This window comes from Haliaeetus leucocephalus, unplaced genomic scaffold (assembly GCF_000737465.1).
Source record: "Haliaeetus leucocephalus isolate CR32 unplaced genomic scaffold, Haliaeetus_leucocephalus-4.0 Scaffold61, whole genome shotgun sequence".
In the NCBI taxonomy this organism is placed as follows: domain Eukaryota; kingdom Metazoa; phylum Chordata; class Aves; order Accipitriformes; family Accipitridae; genus Haliaeetus; species Haliaeetus leucocephalus.
Genome location: NW_010972497.1, coordinates 1,616,517 through 1,632,813, shown reverse-complemented (window position 1 = coordinate 1,632,813; position 16,297 = coordinate 1,616,517).

The window sequence follows — 16,297 nt, the reverse complement described above, 5'->3', positions numbered from 1 at the left end:
CAAAACCTGTTGTACTCTTGCATAATTACCCAATAACATTTTTGAGTAAATTAGGCCTCTAAAGGCATGTTTAAGCTTATTTTAAGTGTCCCTTCATTTGCATGAAAAATACGTTGATAGACTGAGGCTATTATTACATCTATTGTTTTGTATTGCTACTTTCCATTATTGCAGCATTTTATCCATACAAACCAAACATGGAACTCCATGTTTGAATAATTTAAGTGGCCAATTATAAAAATACATATATACATTCAAACAATATACAGATTTTCATGGCAATAGGGATAGTAGTAATTTTTAATTTGGTTCTAATGCTAAGGAGAATGGTTGTACTAGAGAAATGAAGCATTCAGGCTCCCTGGCAATTGTATTGAGACCTGCTCTTTCTGCTCTACCTGTGAATGAAGAATCCAGTAGAATTTCTCACTGATACCATTGTATGTTCACATAAGTATTTTGTCTTCAGATTGCTCATTTTGCATGCAGTTAGAAGTTTGTACACACTTAGTCAAATATAAAATTATTACCACAGCTTGAATGGGAAATATCATAGGAAATATTCATTTCATACTGCTTTGTAATCAATATGATAGTCTTGAGAGAACTGCAGCCAGAAATGTACCCTAAAGCTCATACATACATTATCTACAGTATTTTTTTTTCTGTTTTGTTCCCATAATAACAGTGTTTTGCTGTTTCTCCATCATATGGTTTGGTTAATTTTTTTCCTACATTTATATCGTGTCCTCCAGGTAAAGGTTTGCTAAACCAAAATTCATTCGAAATAGCTGGGCCACCTGCATCCAGGTAACAGAATTCCTAGAGGTCCTGACTGAAGGCTGTGGAAGGACTGCTCTCTGGCTCCAACTCCATCTTAGTCTGGCATGCCTGCTTAAATTCTGTTGCAGACAAATGGGATTATTCAGAGCTTAAAATCAAGCACGTGCTTAAGTACTTTGGCAAATCATAGTATTGTCCATGGAACTCACTCCAGATATTAACAGCAGACCTGAAGATATCCAGCTGGATGTTTTTTTAAGGTTTTACTGCGTGAAAAAATATTGATTCTGTCTGACCTTTTTCAATTTGGACTTGCAGGTAGAAGTTTTATAGTTCATCACTTGACAGGAATGTTAATGATGAGATAAAAATCAATCTTTTTTCCAGCTGCTGGAAATAGTTGGATGTTTTGTATTAATCAGTCAAGTGTCAGTGTGAGGCATACAATAAAAATAATAAATATGCTTCTCCAGCCATCTCTTCTTAGCCATCTCTAGCACCTGTGCTTTTCTCTTAAGAGTTCATTGACTGAGGTCAGATCACTGGCATAGTTTTCTGTGGAGAAATACAAATACAGTTTTTCTTTTTAAGTCCTAAAGCCTAATAGCGTGGACAGAGAAGAATCCAACCACAGCAGTCTCCTAATTGCTTAGAGATTTTGTTCTGAAACTGACACATCTCTATTTTCATTCATTCAATATTATTCAGCCTTTTGAAACAGTGAAAGAAGATCTATTGAAATAGGTACTTTGCATTTATGGAAAAAAAGGCATTTTTTCATAACAGAAGTTTATGCACAAATTGGAAAGGGTTTTGATTAGCAGTTGAAAAGATAAACATGTGAAACAATGTTATTTTTCAGCAGGCTGACTTTTATTTTATGTTTGCAAAGACTGGAGCTTAATCTTTAGGTTACAGTACAAAACACATGGAAACCCCAAAAGGAAGGAACAGAAATTCTGTAGCCACCTAGCAGACATCCTTTCTTCCATCCACCAATCCATAACTTTGCCAAGACCAGAGATGCTGCCGTACCCACAGATCATGCACTTAGGACTGCTCCTTACACATGCCACATTTTTGGTCTTTTTCTCCCCCCAAAAGAAACCCCACCTTATCCCTTCAGGCACAATGATCCATTAAAAAAATATACTGGCCATTGGTAACTTTCTAAAGAGAAGCTGCAGTGAAAAGTGTTAGACAGGTTAGAATGCCAGTCTATGACGTAGAGTACAAAAGTGGTGGTGAGTATTTGTGGTTCTTGTCTGCTACTAGTGATTTAATGTTACTTTTCCGGTTTCTTGTGTTTCTGTCAGGTATCTGTGAAGCAGTTTCACCCAACTGACAGCTAAGGTTGTATATACTTTTGGTGTAACATTTTTTGGTGTCATCATACATGCCAGAAATTGTCAAAACTGCATAGGAATAGATTCCTCTGCCTTTCCACAGTTATTATTTCTAGAGATGAAGTTAATTCAGTTAAATTTGGTAGACTGTGTCTCTGAGCTTCAGTTTTAGACTTTGTATTGAGTACTGTGTGAAAATACATCTTGCAGCCAAATCTGCAAATAAGCTGAAGTCATAAAGAAAATATCAGACATAGCAGTTGTGAGACACAGGAGCACTACACATAAAATGAATGCGCAGTGCCCCGGCTCGGGGGGACCGGCGGTAGGGTGTTCTCAGCGGAGGGCCCGCGCCGCTGAAACCTGCTTCCTTTGGCCCTCTGCCAGAGCCCCAGTTTGGCAAAATTCAGAGCGCGATGTAAGGCCTGTCTGTTCAGCGGGGCGGTTAAAATACCGTTGGATTATTCTTAGCAATAGGATATGGTTCAGGGAGTTGTTTTTTTTATTATTTTGTTGTTTATAAGATCCTTGATTATAACGAGTTCTATATTTTCTGATGTTTAGGATTGTCATTCAAGAAGTGCGGTGCAGATGCACGATAGCAGGAGGCCAATATTAATTAATTAGATTTGCTTCATTTTCAATCAGGCATTACGTGCTTGAATGAGAGTACAATAAAATCAGGCTCTAAATCATAGATTCAGGATGACTATTTCCTTCTTAGCAGAGAGCACAATTTTTAATCAACTTTCCCTGATTTCAAATACAGACCATCCTCTCAGGCACGTCACCTTGCATTTAGTAAATTAATTGCACATTTTCCAATTTGAAGTTATCTGAATTCTTGCCAATTTGGGCTGAGATTACTTCCTGAGCTATAGACAGTTTAGGAGGGTTTTGTTGTTGTTGTTGTTTTAAAACCTGCTGTGCTGGAGGGAAATGAATTCTTGACTTTGATGTTCTTAGTGCCGTTACAGCTGTAGAGTTGGACCATCTGTGCCGCCTCAGGTTTCCCTCAGAGAAGAGCAGTGGGATACAGCTATCAGCCTTTGGGGACGGGATGTCTCTAGGTGAAGAGTGTGGCTGAGGAGTCTCACAGCCATCAGATCCTGGCTGCCAAGACATTGCCCGTAAGGGCTACTGGAATTAACTCAAAATGTCCTGTGCTAATTTATAGCTTGCTCTGTTGCCTTGATAGCAAGAGAATCTAGATGGTTAAAAGCAGGATTTTCCAATTTTTCTCTCAGGGTAAGCCACCCAGCCTCTTTTGAACTTACTTCATGGCCATATGACAAGGCCCCTTCTCTGTTGTGTGAATTGTCTTTGCTATTGAGAAGAGCAAGCAACAAAGCCTGGTTCCCTACAGATTTGTGTCTTCTGTTCCACACACTGGAATACCCCTATTTCCTTCCCAAATCCTCCACTTTCTGACCTGCTGGAAAGGAAGGGGCACCATTTGTTATGGCTCAATCATGTATGTGTTGATTAGCTGGTTATTTATGCAAATGCTACTTGGTCAGATAGTAGTTGCATCTTGACTTCTAAATATCCATACAGGAAAGACAAGAGAAGATCCCTCTGTACACTCTCCTTAAATGGGACCCTAATGGGGTCTCTCTTTTCCAAACAGTTGGCTAACGTTGATTAAACTCATAAGACTTCTATCAAAAAGTGGCCAACACATTTTTCCAGTTTAAGGGGGGCTGACAACAGACAGAAAGATGGAAGGCTATGCAGACAGTGTAATAACATATACCTTGCTTCTTTGGGAAATGAGGGAGAAAATAGTCCTAAAGTTAGACATTCACATATTCTGGCCAAAAAGTTTTGAAGACAACTTTTAATGGATAAAAGGTACTTCAGTTAAAAAAAAAAATGTAGGCTACTTAGAATTCTGTCTTCTGACACAGACAATTTCAGTGGAAAATTTTAATCAAGTCTTTTTTTTCTTTATACGTTGTATATTCATCATGTATACATGGAAATATAAATCCTGTATCTTGCTTTATGTATGTCTTTCATAGAATCATTGCTTGTATTCATAACTCAGGCTGTTTTTTTCTTAATGCAAGGATACAACTACTTGCAAGCACACGTTTATGTTATCCAAAATTATAGTGTTTTCTCTTTAAATTTAGAAAAGAGCTTCTTAAAAATTACAAGTAAAATAATCTTAAATCATAAATTGATTGATTTAAAATGGAGATACTAAGAAATATTCTATTATATTTCATGCTTTTTTTTTTCTAATAAATTGCCTTAGTAACATACCAGCACTTGACTTCATGCTTACCAGAAATGGTAGGACAAGGTGGCCCCTTTAGATTAGAAGAGCAAATCTTCATAAGGCCAGAAGGGATCATTAGGCTTATTTATTTTGCACAATGGCATAACACAGAGTATAGAATTTCAACAAGTACTTTCGACATCAAGTCCATGACTATAGGCTGAAAGCGTACCTTTTAGACCTAAACTTGATTTAAGCATGTTAACTGCCACAGGATCCAGAACTTCCTAGGAAATGTGGTGCTTCAGCTTCTAGTTTGCAACCATCACAAATCTTTTTCTGGTGAGATATGTACAGGCTCTACTTTTTAAATCACCCATTGCACCAGTTATTTTCAAAACAGATGGCCAGAGAAGATAAGGATAAGGTAGGTTTTGCAAGAAGGAGTGGGAAACATGTCAGGGAATGTAGAGCATGAAAAAGGGAGAGAATGTCAAAGATAGCGTAGGTTAAGAGACATGTGAAGATAAGGGAATCTACAGGAAGAAGGAAGACATATATGACCATTTCAGTTACTTTCCACTGTTCTGGGGAAGAAAAAAGGTTGTAAATCTAATCCAGCAAGCCAATCCATTCCACAGGCTTTGCACTACTGATAAGCAAACACTCAAAGAAGCCCCCAACATCTGAACAACTACATCACCCAGGCAACACCAGGAGTGGGTGAGGCAAATAAGAAAAGAACCATTGTTAAAAAGTCAGTCTAGTTTAATCTGGAACAACAAACACTGAAATGCCCAAACCATACTTTTTCCCATGATATAACTTATTAACACAATTTAAACAGTATGCACATCCAAAGATTGGAATAAGTTTGGGTTCCTTGAAAAATTCATGTTAGTTGTCATGATGCCTAGCTTTAATACCCTTGCTTTCAAGTTCACCTGACCACAATTTTATCAGCTGATGGTTCCTCAGTTCAAAAATGCCAGTTTTTTAAACCAAAATATTCCAGGCAAACACGTTAATTCCAAAAATAACCAGGTTGGCTCTGTGGCAGCCCATCCACTCTCAGATTCCTGGGCTGTTAGTGTAGCTGACCAGTTGGATGCATACCAATATGGTACCCACGGCTGTGATGCTCTGTAGCTTATCTACAATATACAGTTATCAAGTCAGAATATCTCAGGTGTTCAACCAGATTTTTTTGAAAAATCCCATCTCCATTATTCTGCATTTTATATATCATATAATTTCAAATATCATTATATTTCAAACTTATAGTTCTAAATGTTTTTAACCATGGTAGAAAGTTGGGTTCTGTTCCACCCCTAAGACTAATATAGTATTACTGTATTTTTTTGCCTTAAACTGCCCTTATGAACTGTCAGCTTCCATTCCATTTTAACCTTACTTTTGACAAAGAACCAGAAATATGAGGAACTGGGAAGATGAAAGACAGAGAAAGTGAGCTATATATTAGCTGAGTGGGAAATACTTTTCTTTCTTTGATGCCAAAGGCTGGTGTTCCAGGACAAATCCAAGATTAATTAACATACTCCAAGCACTGAAAATTGCTATTGATTTATAAATTCTACATCCTTTTACAAACTATTCAAATTTTGCCTCTCAGTCCAGATCTATTTCTATTATAGCTGTGAAGCACTGAGCTCCCTCTTGTGACTAGCACCTGAACATTATTCTGATTTTGGGACTACACATCCTGTATACTCCTGAGTGAAGCAGAACTGTTTCAGATAGTGGATTCCAGCAGCTCAACTCTACCTGCATTTATTAATGTTTTTTAAAAATGTCAACAGTGGCTGTCTGTAAAGAACACAGACTTAGTCTTTCTCATTTTTGGTAAATCACCCTCTGTATAGCTAGTCTTTCAAAGACAAAGCAAGTGGGTCTCCTCAAAAAATCTCCATTTCTAATGCTGGATCTGTGTCTTCATGGAAATTATTTGATCATCCCTTAGTGACGGATGATGCAATAAACATGATATGGATAGCTGATAATCAAATGAAGACTAAATATAAATTTACCAACCGTAGAGCCAGGAAATACAATCCATCATATCTGACAGCAATTTCCTTTCAGAGTTGTAAGGTTGTGTTTCTTTATTTACATTTGGTGACTCAGGTAAAATGGTTCATTAGCATAGGTACAGTCATTTCTGTATGATCTGTGTTGCATGTGTATAACTTATTCCGAGATGGTATTAGGAATAACATTTATACCTGTGTAACTATGAACACAGTATGTTTGCATTAATATATCAGTAACAACCAACTTTCACTTGACACAGATATATTGATAGAAATGTTTTGTATAGAAATGACCCTCAGTAGAAGACTAAATATAAGAAAAAATCTGAAATGTGCAGAACAAGAGGAATCCAGGTCAATATGCTCTTGTTTAGCATTCTAACCTGGAACATGAGTTCTTCGAGACTATTTGTTGATGGATGAGAAAGAATAAGTAACACCCTCCTGTACAAAAATCTGAGTTATATGATCATATCTGGGAAATAAATATCTATGAATAATGTAATCTATCAGTTTCCAATGGTTTTCCATCCCTTTGCATTTAAGAGAGACCTATAAAGGGGTAATTTTTTAATCCTTTTAAGTAAAAAGAGCAACAAAGGAACAATTAAAACGTATCTTGCTTAATAGAATTATTTTTAAGAACATTTATTTTCACCTCTTCTAAGTTCTAATACTAACTAGTACCAAAAACTCCAGGCTGCCATTCTTAACATGCTCAGTTAATGCAATTCCCATCATCTGACAGTCTAAAAATAGGATTATGCTTATAATTGCTACCATTGCAAAGGGCCCCAAACCTAGCACTGGATATAAATCTCCCATTTTCTCAGACTATTGCAAGACCCAATTTTATTGCATCTAATACAGAGGTAGGCGCATGTTGCTGTGACAAAGCAAATGTCTTTGCTAATCTTGTTATCCACATATGCAGTAATATATTTTTCCAGGCAGCAGAAAAACACGTACCCTGAACTCTATAGTCCTTACTCATACTAATCTACTGCTGAAGTGGACTGGAGCTTTGAACAGTGTAGAGTTACAGTTTAATGAATGCTGGTTCTTCTGTATAGGAGAAATTCATATGCTTTCATACTCTCTCAGCTTCATTTCCTTCCAAGGCTCATTAATTTTTAAAAGAGCTAGCTTTCTTACCCTTGCCTCCTAGTAGGTGGTGTTGCACTAGCATAAATATAAGGGTATTTATATTTTTAGCTGGGAGAAGAGGAAAGGAGTATGATAAAGCTCAGTTGCTCAGCCAAAGAGGTTTGGCTAAGTATCCACATTAAGTCTAAGGAAAACGTCAATAGATTTCATGGTGGTCACTGGGTAGCCTAAATTGGCCACATTTCTGTTACTGTGCAGCAGGCATGGACACTTGTAACTTCACAGGACCCTAGCAATTTGTCTGGATTCAGATGCTGTGCCTGTCACAATCTGACCACATGGTGAAGAAAGAAACAATCTTTTCCTTTTTCAGAATCCCAGGTTTATCCATTGCAACTTAGGGACTCTTTCAGCAGAGTGGAGCATGTAATAAATAATGCATTCACTCTGATGTGTTCAAGTTATTGAGTGTGGAGGTGGGGTTTTTTTAAATAAAATATTTTAAAATATACCAGAAAAGTTGGCAACTTAAATGTTGGAAGATTCACACAAAATAATAGGTAAAAATTGCTTTGCATATGCAAAAAGTTATCAAAGGAGACAAGTGGAAACAGTCACAAACAGTGGTGAATGGCCCAAAAGTCCTGGTAGGAACACAAGCAAAATCTAGAAGAGCACTTAATCATCTTTCTCTTCAGTTCCTCATCTTCATAGCAATATTCTCAGTCTTGGTACTGTTGACATTCCCTTCAGTTCAGTAAAAAGCCTTTTCCCTTCTATTCAGTCATTATTCTCTATTTCTTGACTAGTTCTATAATTTGTTGTCTAAATGACATAATACATTACTTTTATCTTTACAGAGTAAGATATTGATCCCATTTTGTGGCGTATTTCCACCACTTACTTTCTTTGCTTTTTCTGTTCATTCTTTACTTTGTTAAAGAGACCAACCAAAATTCCAGGGCAAAAATGAGAACATGACCCTCTGACAGACGAATGGAAGGTCCTTTCAAACCTGCCAAAATCCTGAAAAAAACTTTCTTTTTCCTTTTCCATTCTACTGGGCTGATCTTGCCCTGCCACGTAGTTATCTGAGAAATATTTCACAGGCTCTTTGATTCAGTGTACCTTGTTAAAAGCTAGAACTCTACAAATCCAACTGGTATTACCGATCACAAGTTCTCATTGAATAGACTAGTATATTAAGCTGACTTTTGCCTGAGCTAAATTAGGGAAGGATTGCAGTATTTGTTTTTAATTTGCTTCTTTGTGAGAATAGTGTTGTGAGTGCTTCGGTATGACACAATACATTGCCAACAACAATCCTTGGGTTTGCTAGATGAAGCAAACCAAATTTTATTTGCCACAGAGAATCTTGGGAAACTTTTCCTACACATACCTAGGCAAAAGAAGAAATTTATAGAGGTTAGTACTCCCTGAAAGATGCCTACCAGCTCATGTGAAGTCTAAAGCAAGTTTAATTCAAATTTGAATCTTCATAGCATGGACCACTGCAGCTGTAGGCAACTTTTATGTTGATAGAAGTAGGAAGGGAGAAGGAAAGGTCCTTGCTTCCCACTGCATTCACACACAGGTTACATGCACAAAGGTAATTCTCATGCCAACCAAGTGGCCATGAACGTTTCAAAATATTAGACACAGAACACTTTCTGGTTGGGGCTTTTGAAAGAGCTGAAAAGCTTCAGTCATGGAAAGATTCATGAACATGAGTTGTAAAACTTATTCATAACAAAGACCCTGAAAACCAATTGTGTATCTGATAGCTAACCCTGAAAATACCTCCAGTCCATAATTGCTGATTGGTCACCTGGAAGGCCTCACATACTGACATTTCTCCTTTTGATTTTATATGTAATATTCAAAGTTCTGACATAGTTAGCTGTATGGTGAAGGAGCTCCAGAAGGTAATCTCCAACTGTGGCTAATCAAAGTAGAAGAGAATAAAGAGGCATTTGTTGTGTCCCTGGTCCATGACCAAGATCATACCACACAGATACTGGAACCTACAATTTCTACTGTCGGGGTGAAAGTTACTGAAAGATGCTTGTGTGGGCCCCTTTCACTTCCTGCCTGTTTATGCTGCTCCATTTTATGTAAATTATTTAAATGCCAGTTGACTCAGAGAGAGAGAGAATGACCCCAGCTTAGGCACACGTAAGGTTCTTGGATCCAGTCTCTTCAATAACAAATAGCCATGGATTCAATGAGAAGCAAAATGTTTCTCACCTTGTTTAAAAGACGTTGTTTTAGGCTGAGGAGCTCGCTCTGATGTCTGTCTCAGAATATCTTCCAGCTTAGTGAACAGAGGCCCCACTGGGGAGCTGTGGAGGAAGAGTCAAGCCCCAGACCTAACACAAGAGCAGGATCTGAATATTTCAAATGGCATGTGAGTGCTCACTGTTAGCAGAAGCAAGCAACTAACAACATCTGTGTTTCTCCTCAGAGAGTGTTACCTGGCTGAGGCATCTAACTCTATGGGAGGGTTCTCAGCTGTCAACCCTCACCAAAAGAAGAGCCTCTCCTTTGCCTAGAGCCAGTGACTAGATCTTTTCCTTTACACTTCCTTTTGGCTAGCGGAGGCAGCTTCATGCTCTTGCTTTGTAACTACTGGGAAGTTCATAATTAGGATCCTAACCCTCTGCATCCCACATTCCTCTCAAGCAAATAACAGCAGGTCGATTAAAAAATCAGGCCTTGCAACCTCTGTGGCCCTTTATGGAATTAGGGCAAGATAAAAAAACAGGATTTAGAGAGACTTGGTTGATTAGCCTGAAATTGTAGCTTAGAAAGCTGTGCTTGGATTTTGTCTTTCTTTTATAATTTCTTATTTTATCTTGAAGGTCCCGAAGTATTTGCAGTTTTACTGCAGTTCAAGCAAAGAACTACTGTGGCCTAGCATCCAGGCACATCGCTCCCTGCTAAGCCTAAGTGACATCTTCTCAGGGGAATCTTCTCTTTCTGCCAGGGTTACAGGCTTAAGAGCTCACATGCATTTTTTTCTTTCTGGGGGCCCAGTTGTCATGTTTGTTTCCGAGGAGCAGCCCAGCTCCAGCAACGTCCTGTTCTCCAGGCTCGACCTGCTTGGCTGGGCAGCAGGGAGCCAGGTTCAAGCATCCTGGCATTGAGGAGGGCATGGTGCTCAGCTCTCCTGCTCCCTGGGCAAGCGTTCTTACTGCCGGGTTATCGCATAGAGAGTGGGCAGCATCAGTTAGAGTGCCTCCTCTGCCTGTATTTTAAAAGGAAATGCTAAGCTCTGCTTTACTTTTTCAAAGAACTGGGATTGGCAGTGACTCTCAGGAAAGGACCTAGTTTTTGGCTGGAGAGAGGCAGCTGTTGGCTGCCATGGTGAAGGCATCTTAGCTCTGGAAAGGGCTAAGATAACTTGAAGTCAGTGAGCTTAGGAAGTTCTTTCTGCAAAAGCTATTTTGAAGCATCTTTCTCTTCCTCCAGACTGTTTAGGAAACCTAACTGAATGAGTGAGTATGCATTTTATTTTCATTCAGGAGCCAGGACAAGATTCAGAGAGGTTTTAAAGCTCATACTCTAATGACACTGAGACTGAGATAAGTGCTTAAGTGCCTGTCTTTATTGAATGTACCCCTTAACCCCAAGGGATGTAAGAACACAAATTCCTCTGGGCCTTTTTTTTTCATTCCCTTCCCTTTCCTGTCTGAATTGGATCTGCTCTCCTAAATAGGGACTAGCTTTTGAAAATCTCATCCATAAAATGCTCATTATTGTGGAGAACTTTGCACAGCCGTTGGAGAGAATTTTCAGTCCTGTAAGCCAACCCAAACTGAATGTGGCAGGGTTCATTCGGAGCACTACCCCTGAGTATATTTTTCAGCAAGTAGGTAAATTAGCCGCGCACGCATGCACGGCACAACTTCCTTCCGAACATTCAGCTGTCATTAAAACCACTGCTGTTATTTTAAAACCTCTAAACGTGTACGATGTGCAGTTTTGAAGGGCTCATAACTCAACCAAATCAAAACCAGTTTTCACCAAACTGGTCCAAGGCTTCTTGATGGAAAAGATTTCCTTACTGAGTGCCATTGTTTCCAGTTATTTCATCCTGCTAGGTGTCCGAAAAAGAAAGTCACAAGAATTTGTATTTGTATAAGAACTTTCACTCTCTCATTCAAAAATATAACAGTGAGGATAAGCTTAGCAAGAGTAAGAAGGATTAGGCATTTATGTGGATAATGAGAACATCCATGATTACATCAGGGGGGTGAATAGGATGAAAACACTGCAGCAACAAGCCCTCTCTTGGAATTTTTTAACATTTGTTTAAAAATTTTACAGGAGAAAAACTCCTATAATGGTGTAAACAAAGGGAGAGGGTTAATCAGACATGGATTAAATTAAAGTCACCCACCTAAGCACACTGATTGCGGAGATTAAAAGCACCATCACCTTTCATCTATCTTGTTTACCTCCCAAGCACCCTCTGGCTTTTGTGTGGCATTTTGGTTTCCATGGCCACTGAAGGTTCCTTCCTATAATCAAAAACGACCTCCTGTTATAAAAGACTCAGAGCCTTTGCTCAGCAGGCCATTTCCCCCTTTTATTATTCTTTTCTCTTGCCTTCAGGGAAAGCTTTGTGCGAGCAGGACAGAGCACTTGGTTGGTTGGCGGTTGACCTCAGTTGCACACAATGAGCTCTGAGTGCTACCTGAAATGTGTGACAAAGAGGGAAGGGTCACTGGCTTAGACCATTACAAGGGCATGGGCAGGCAACTGTGATGACACTTGCCAAATGTCAGCATTCACCTAATTCAGGAGGGTCCCTGCTGATTGACAGGTCCTTGCTCCTCAGCAGCTAAAGACAGAAAATACACAAGTTCATTAATTAATAACCCTGCTAGACTCCGAAGATATAAAGGCTAAAAGAAAAAAGGAAAAAAAAAAAAAAGAAAGCAGCTAGGGAGGAGGGAGCCAGCTTGGGATGAAATAAGTACAAAGTGTGTATGTGTGTGTGTGTGTATATATATATATTAAGAGCACGCCTCACTAGTTTAAAGCCATTTTAACAGCCTACAGGCAAAATTTGTCATGGTATGTAGCTGAGTGCTGTGCTTGCTTAAAATGCTTTTGACAATGTGAGGAAAGCCTTTAAGCATTTGATGAAGGTAAGTTGGTTAGCAGGGCTTGGAAGCCAGTTTGCAGGTTCCAAGATAATTCCTCAGGATCCAATTAAACTGTTGAATTTTACATTCATTCCATTTTTCTAATGCGTTTAGTTAAGGGGATTTCTCCCACACATAACACCCCCACACACACCCCATACTCCCAAACCAATGATTTTAAATACAGTTCTGTGTGACTTTTTAGTTGGTTTTGCCCTTTGATTGTTGAAGTGTGTTACCCTTTAAAAAAAAAAAAAAAAAAGCTTTGAGCACATTTTTCTCTCCTGGCTACAGCAGCTGGGAGATTCAGTGCTGTATATCGTAGCTGAAATAAATAGAAGATTTGGTTGTGATTGCAGAGGTGTATATGAGAGTAGTGCCTGTGGATAGTTGCTAAAGGCAGTACAATGCTGGTAGTTTCTTATACTGGGTACTTACTGTGTTTCTCAGATGCCAGCTGCAGGATACTAAAACACTGAACAAAACAGGATGTGAGAACAACAGAATTCCTTCTGCATATGTGTACTCAAACGGAGGGAAATCCATCATTATCAGCACTGCCGAATTTTCAACAAATATTATTCAAAGATGAGTTTAGCTGTGATTCTAGTGTACAAATTCTTATGATAAAAAAGAAATAAATGTGGGAGTTCAAGGCATTTCAATAAGTACTATCTTTACATGTGAGCACAGCAGATTCTGGTAGTGTAAGCTTTATACTTCCTAGTGTGGGGACAAAAATCTTTTCTCACATTTTCCTTCACATTAGTATCTTTTTTAGAGATGAGCATCAATACTTTGTCATAACAAAGAATATGTTCAGCAGACTTAAAAGAAATGAAAAGCTGTCTTGCAAAAAGATCTTGAAACCATAAAATATGTCAAAAACAATGATGAAATGTTGTGTTAGAAGTTTTATACCAAAATACTACTTTTTCACTCCGTCTGAATTAATAGCTTTTAGCAGAGTGAATTCTAACAGAAATCATGAGAAAGTTAAGAAATTTATATGCAGCAGTCCATCAAGAAATATTTGAAGCTGAAAACTTTAACTTGTCTTCATGGCTGAAACTTTTATAGTGCAAATACAAGACACCAACATGACCAGTGAAACTCCCCTACCACTTACAACAGCATAATCACATCTGAAGAATACTGCAGTTTATCTGGGAGTAGGCACTTTCACTACTCAGTTGTGAAGAGCATAAATTGGTCTTGTAGCTGAAAACATTTCTCCTGACAGAGGATATTGAGAACAGAGATTTCTGCTGCTCGTGCAGCTTTCATCTTTGGAATGTTACATTCAGATCTGCTTTAGATCATAAAAGAGCCGTGAATTTCTCCACATCAGTAAGAATCAGGGCACAGTATGGCATAAACAGAGTTTGAAGAAGAAAGAATTTCTGTTGTTGAAAAAGATTTCATTACCAAAAGAGAGGTGTTTGGTTTTTTTCCTCAGGATTGAATGACAGTACACAGAAATATGTGACAAGAATATGCAAATGGCTTAAATTTGAGCATACTGCAATATGTGTTTTCTTCCCTATTGAGCAAAGAAAAACCAGAAGGAAGTAGGGCCCAAGAGGCACCCAGCTCTAACATGGTTAAAATAGCCCAGTCTTAATTTTTACATACCAAAACTCTCACTGAAGTTCATAAGAGAAATACAGAGTATGTCATGCTTAAACACGCATAAATGTGGCTTGTCATAAACAATGTAATTACTTAGGAGCCTACTGCCTTAAATAGTATCCAATCACATTGTTTAAATGATCTCTACAGACTGGGGTGATGTTCACCAAAGACCCAGCCAAACAACTCCTGAAAAGCTACCACTGACTTCCGTGGACTAGGAATGCCCTTTAAATGGTAATCAGTCACCTATCACCAATAAACATTAGCTAAGTTATGCTTCTTGCACCTTATTTCTGGACTCTCTTGTAGTTCCATTTTCAAATACCAGGTGGGTATTTTTCATGCCAAATAAATGCTCTTATGAACCCTTTGTTCTAAATTATCTTCCCACAGACAGTCGCTCAGCTTCCAGTGCCTTCAAAACAGGCTAAGCTAAAGCACCTGAATGCAAATTCAGCTTTAAAAGAATAACGTTATACGCATCTGGAGGAAAGGTCATTTAGCAGATTGATTTGGTCACTGAACATTTTCCCTGCTGCCATCTTAAGACTTATACCTCTAATCAATTGCACTCGCTGCTCCATGACCCCCTGGCAATACTGTTCTTCATTCCAGTGGCAACAGTTCCCTGTCGGCTTCTGAGGCCGTGTATTGTATGCATTGTGAACAAAGCTCCTGGCAATGGGCAGTATTCTGCTTCCATCTCATCCCTATTTTCTTAAAGTCATCTCTTTAAAGGAAATAAACTGCAGGTGCTTATGCTTCCCCCTCCCCTCTTTCCCTTCACTTCTCAGAAAGGTCAATAAATGGGATTAAAATTCTCTCACTGCACATCAGACTCTCAAAGCAAGGGCACAGTGCACACGTGCATGAGCAAGTGTGTCTACACACACACACCCCCACATGCGTAAGAATACGCATATGCTTGTGGAATGTATCTCTTTACATTTGTGCATATAATAGATGTTGGTATGGGCCATGATATCTCTTTGCTGCTCCACTGAAAGCAGGATTCAGCATGTATAGCACAATGGGATTGCCATTTTGAACCAGGCTTTTAGATGCTACAAATCAAATATGTCAAATAATAAATAACATGAAGCAGATAAGAATCTGACTTCACCTAATTCAAAAGAATACGCCAAATATTTAAAAACCCCAACACATTAAAACAATCAGTTATTTCAAATGAAGAGCAAAGAGAAGAAACAGAGAAATATGCTGAGATTTCATTTTTCTAATGAGACACTCCTTTCTTCTCTGTTGGGTAAAATATAGATAGGCAAGCATACCAAGTCTTAAAGTAAAAAATGAGTCCAGAATCAGAGCTACATATTTCAAATTCAGTCAACAGTTCCCCATATCAAGATTTCCATCAACTTTTAATTTAAAGATTTACCTCAGGGAAAACTTGCTCATTTCACTAATTCATGTTATTCTATTGAAATCAATGGAACTACTTGTGTTAGTAAATTAGACTCTAATTAACAATTTCATTCTAAATTTTTTGGCCTATTCCAGGTTAAGAACATTATCAGAAATATCTTTTAAATAAATATTTCCTTTCTGAATCATGATAATGTAGTTTTAATGAAGAAATTGTATGAGCAGATTTTGAGCTAGGGAGCATAAGATGAAAACATTTTTACCAACCAAGACTGGGAAAAATGTAATTCACTTATATGCTTGACAAACCTCCTGCTTTGGTGACAAGGCAGCCATGTGACATGTCTAAGTCATGCAGCTGAGGTGGAGGTTCTTGGCACGGTTTGAGGAAGAAGCCGAGAGGCATGTGGGTGAACATCATGGAGGAGGCTTGAAGTCAGGCTGCTACCAATGAAACATGCCTTCCAGAAAAGTCCAGTGTAACACCAACACTTTTTCCTGGGGTTCAGAAAATGGCATACTGAGTAGTCCCTTGAGTGGAAGAGAAGCTGTTGAGCTGCACTGTGAATACGTGAGATCGTGACACAGCAGGCAGCAGCATGGGCTTGG